We start from the raw sequence: 6001 nt of genomic DNA on the forward strand, positions 1-6001 counted from the left end.
TCTCTCTGCCCGCCTTTCCTGTCTATCTTCAGCTGTCCCTATAATAAAGGCAATAAAAGCCCCCCAAAAAAATATATTAAAAAAAAATATATATTATATATATATTGGTAAGGACAGCTGAAGAGTGACAGAAAAGGGGGGCAGGGAGAGGGGATGACATGAAAGCAAAGGGCCAGAGGTCGGATTTGAACCCATGTCCCCTGCAGCAAGGACTCAGCCTTTGTACATGGGGCGCCAGTCCTACCAGGTGAGCAATAGGGTGCTCCGTATCAAATTTCGGTACTTTTACAAAAAGAATCAGTTTCTAATCTGAATCTGCTATGGTTAAGGGTTTAATGGGGTTAAGGAAAAACATGACTGGGTTAACATAGTGGTTTGATTTTAAGTAACTTGGTTAACCTTTGGCATCATAGTTAAAAGAGAAATTACTTGGTTAAGGTTAGGGAATGATTTTGGTCATAGTTAAAAGAATCATTGACTGTCAATGGGAAACAGGGAAAAAACAGCAGTGTCACGTGTTGAAGTTTCACGTCTCGACCCATTTATCCACCCTGACCACCTTCCTCTTTGTGGCTCTACAATAACGCCATCTGACTAACTCATTTGCTCAAGACATGCTTTATAATAGCAACAGCCGGCTTGTCGGAGCCTGCAAGAGATGGATACATCCAGCTCGACAATCGCAACCTGTCAATCGCAAGGTAGCCACACCCTTAAGCATACCCTGCTTCATAGTCTATTTTACTCTAAATTGGACCGTAATTTACTAAATGATCATTGTGTTGTGTGGAAGAAGATTTGAAACTATCGATTGAGGTCATAAACTCATTAGAAAACTGTTCACTGAGCTAATAAATCAAGTGAGAAATTGGGTCATTTCTCCCTAAGAGTGCAGTTAAAAGACACTTCCGCGTCGGCTTCCCTTCACAGACCTGGCAGCTCTGTCCATTATATACAGTATACTGTCAATGGTGTCTGTCTACTGTTTTGTGACATCACATGATACACAACACTTCAGTTTTAAACGCCACTGCATCTGAGACAGTCAGACAGTGGGTGGACTGGTATTAGCAGATGGACCACATATTCAATTCTATGTTACTTTGTATGTGATATTCAATACAGTGTAATTCCCACCATGTGTGGATATAATACAGCATCATGTGTAATCATATTCAAACCTGCATATGTCAGACATGCATATTGCATGTGGGATAATTTGTCTAGTTTTTGCAGGTGTTGATGATCTAATTTGACCAGAGAAGTTATTCATAGGTCTGCCTTCTCATGACCCTCGATCCTGTTCAGATTTTCACATATCTTTATTTGTCACAAGGAAACTTTTCACTCTATTTTAAACAATCCTTCTACGTGGTGATAATTAACAGGAGATGCCAGTTTCAGGCTGATAAGTAAAGTACACAGATCTGAGAATAAGTGCCAGGAAGAGTTTGTTTCTCAGATATAAAACTGCAGTATAATTTTCTAACATATTTCTGTTATTTGGTCGAACACACTGTACACAGTCAGGAGAAACTGCTGTGTAATAATTTGGATGTTTGGATTCAGCTTTTATATTTCCCATTATAATAAACACAGTAGTACACTTTACCATCAGACATCCTATAAAAGGTGGGGCGATGGGATGTAAGTGTGCTTATTGAAACACTGGTTTAATCTTTACAACAACCAATGAATTTACCAGGAGACCTCTGCCCTCAAACAAGGCATTAAGCAGTTATTTTTTTCTTAATGTTTTATGCTCTGCAAAAGAAGAGAAGTTTCAATTTATCAGTGTTCACTTAACACTCAACTACTAACCCCTCTTTTACCTCTTTTAAATGAATGAGAGACTCCTCCTGATTGCTGTCTGCACTTTGTGTTTAGTGCTAATTAGAAATTATTAACATGCTAACATGCTAAATTAAAATGGTGAACATGGTCAGCATTATACTTGTGAAACATTAGCCTCACTGTTAGCATGTTAGTATGCTGACTTAAAGGGAAAGTTCATCACAAAATCAATAATTCATATTTTGTCTCTTCCCTTTAGGGCTATTTATCCATCTAGACTGTTTTGCCAATATCTGCCTTGAATAATGGAACTAGATGGCACTAAACAAACTAAAAAAAAATACATAAAAAAAACATCCCGAAAAAAAAACCTGCCAACCGTATCACCACGCATGAGTGGCATCTACTCATGGATGAGAGGATTTGAACATTAGCAAACTGTAACATTTGCTAGCTCACTGAGCTAGCTGTAACTAAGTACAGCTTCACAGAGCTGCTAGCATGGCTCTAGACTCTTAGTCCTGTTTTAACCACGACCACAATTTTTCTTTTAACCTTAACTGAGTAGTTTTAGCCATACAGGAAATAATTCATCTGGGTCTTTGCAGAACTGTCCAGTATCATCGTCCAGTATCTCCACTGTCAGCCTTTTGGCAACAGTGGGAGGCTGGCTGCTCTCTTGTCCTTTTATGGAAGGAGCTGTGTCAAAGTATGAAAAACATTTAAGACTTTAAAACTGGAGCTAACTGGTGTCACACATACTGGACCCCAGTGCATGGTAAACAATTAATTACATCATTGCAAACCTACAATCTGCTGCACAACAGCACACAGCAAGGGTCGTAATAAGCATATAGTGGCCTTTGAAAACTGCGTGAAAGCAGGTCCTGGAGTCAATGAAAAGCAGATGTGCACTGTAGCTCCCAAATATTTACCTTAGAAAAGACTGGCATTCATTTGTGCACATCTGACCCAAAGATGTTGTTATTGTGTCATTTTTAGAGACTTATTCACCACTGGATTGCATTCAAATAAATGAAATGTTTTAGTTCACTTGGGACTTGCACTCATACAAGTTCATATGCTTCCTGAATTCCTGAAACATTTTTAATCATGGTCAGTGGCTCAAAGGATGTTTCTTTTGCTAAATCTGCAGCATCTGAATGCAAGTGATGTACAAGCAGTTCAGATCTTGGTTGATTTGTACAAAGACATTGTGTGGACTGACCTTCAATCAGAGGCCTGGCTGCCTCCACTGTATGGTCTTTGGCACAGTGCAGTCTGTATGTCACAGTCAGATCAAAGTGTTGTGAATGAAGCCCTACATTCTCTCAGAACCAACAGCACTGCTCTAAATAGACATTTTTAAATAGACAATAGTGTCTATAAATACCTCTGCTCCATTTTGACTTTTGTGGAACTCCTCATGCAGTCACTCACGCTATTCCTGAACATGTGCTGTTATTTATTTTTAGATGCTTTGAGGATGATCTCTCACATGGGATCAGATTCTCGGGCACACAGTGATTAAATGGATTTCTCTCCTCACTAAAGCCAACAAATAGTATCTATTAGGTTGATTAATGTCCAGAAAAGTGCACAATGTATGGTGGTATTGTATATATTATACAGTATAATCATTATGTCTGTATTGTTTAACCACACTACGTCTCAGTTCTTTGAAATATAAATGCAGAATGCCACAGTTTACTTAATATGTCCATGTTTATAATGTGCTTTCATCATAGGTTACTTTATGTACAGTTAGGATCAGTTTCTGTGAAGGTGTTTTGTCAAACATTTACCCTGAATTCACATTGCTAATGATAGATTTATCAGCATGGATCAGAAAAGACAATAACAAGACTTCCTGGAGTGACATGGAATATTTGGCATTATTTTAATGTAAATGTTATTCTGGTGTAGTAGATATAAAATCTGTATTTTTATGTGGAAGAACATAAATATTGATGTTCTTAAAGAACATATTCATGTAACCTAATTTATTGTATAATTTGCCTTACAACAGTGACATATCTATGTACAAATACATTTGTTATATACTGGAAAAACTGCACAGCCCACCTTAGCACTTTAATACTTATTGTATTTAAAGCCATGCATTTCACTGCACACATTGAATAAGCATGTGACAAATAAAACCTTTGAATCTCAAACATTTGAATAATGCATCTTACATTAGCTCCCCATGTCTGCATAAGTTCCCTCCAGGTGATCCCTCTTCCTCCCGCAGTGCAAAGACATGCAGGTTAACAGGTTAATTGGTGACTTTAAATGGTTGTTTATGTGTCAGTGTTAGCTGGGATTGGCTCCAGCTCCCCACAATGGATAAGGCAGTTATAGATAATGGATGGAAGGACAAGTTAAATTAGGAAAACATCAAGCCATTAGTTTTGTTTCCACAGAAATATCCATAAAGTCATTACCACTAATAATGTAGTAATGTGTGTATGGGTGTAATGTGGGACGCCCACTTCCTGAACAAATTAAAAAATCTAAATTTCCTTATTATGCTCCGTTCCAACATCTTGTCCTAGGAAATAATGTGGTAACACTAAATATTTTATCAGGACACAAAAGCAACAGTCAAACTATTTTAACACCACACAGAAATAATATGAGCTCATTTTCTAACAGAGCCTAATTTGTCTGCCGATCAGCTTTTACAAGAACTCTGTTTCACAGGAACAGGAGAAGCTGTGGAGAATCTAACAGCTGTCATACTGTGGCAGAGTGAAATAAAATGCAATGATTCTGCACCGATTCATTTGTGTGTGATTTCTACTGAATGTAAGGCTCATGTTAGCACTGAGTGATCTGTATCTTTGCAAAACTGCTTTATTCACAAGCCAATGCTAATTATTATTTGTAATGGATGGTCCTGTGTGGTATTGATAAAGTAGCATGACCTTTCTGACCCTTTATTCAATTACCTTAATGTAGAGCCAGGCGGTGTACAGACAGAGTCCTTATGTGATTGAAGACTAGATATTTCTTTGCTAAATTATTGGTAATTAAAGTTTTGGGATATGGCTGATATATACTTAGAGCACAGGATGGACTGTAGTGTGTGTGTGTGTGTGTGTGTGTGTGTGTGTGTAATTAAGGAACGTGTTGCCCAGTGCAATGTTGTAGCTCACTGATGTGCTCTGTCTGTCTGGACAACCTGTCAAGCTCACATTATACATTATATAGTTTACAATGATGGCAGATTTACCACTGGAAGCCAAAGAACCATATATAATTTTGTGTCCTACATTTCAGACAGAGGTTGACAAAAGAAGACTTATCATTTCCAGCTGTGACTGTTGATTTTGTTGATGATGCCTATTATTTGGATTTTTTAAAGTTAGCCCTTTGAGTCGGTTGAAAACACTGTCCACTTTTTAAAGTATTTCACTCCTTTTAAAATGATAACTCTATAAATATGCACTTGATGACTACATACAACCTATAAAAGAGACTGAAGCTGAGGCTAAAACTGCTCCAGGACAAAACTCATTCTCACCAGTTAGATGATAAAGACATGAATGGCCTCAAAAATAACGCTAACGCTGGGTTACTGGTGCCATGCCATTGTTCTGGCGGCCCATTATTCCAAAACCCCAATAGTCCAAAAATGGGCCGAAAGCCCATTTGTCCCAAGCATGACAGGTCTGCTGTGCCTACTCACCGCTGCTCAACTATGATACGGAGTTAGGAAAAATATAGAATTATTTAAGTGACTTTTCTGAACTTATTACATATTAGATTAATGCTTTTTTGTTGTTTGGCCGTAGCTTACCCACAATACAAGGCATAGCTCAATAAAATCATTATATTCAATTTTGTCAAAATTATTAAGCATTTCACTAGATTGTACACAAAAATGTGTTTTAAATGTGATGATAAAATCAAACTGTCTAGTTATATTGAAAAAGCCATAAAAAAGATCTTCACACTGCCGAGTTAACAACCGAGCAATGGATGGTTAACACTTCAACACAATCTCCAGAGTCAAATAAAGCGTCACATAAATATCTGAATTGCATGTAATCTGAAAGTGCTGTCTTTTAAGGTAAACCCTTATCTACGGTAAGACTTTGTTAATGCTCTGTCTCAGAGTCCACCTTAAATTGTCAAGCGAGGTCCACATTTGGATTTGTCCCAAGAGCAGCAAATTACACATCACTCCTGGATACAAAAC

Source organism: Morone saxatilis, unplaced genomic scaffold (genome assembly GCF_004916995.1).
Source record: "Morone saxatilis isolate NCDOM2014 unplaced genomic scaffold, NCSU_SB_2.0 Contig12, whole genome shotgun sequence".
Lineage (NCBI taxonomy): Eukaryota > Metazoa > Chordata > Actinopteri > Moronidae > Morone > Morone saxatilis.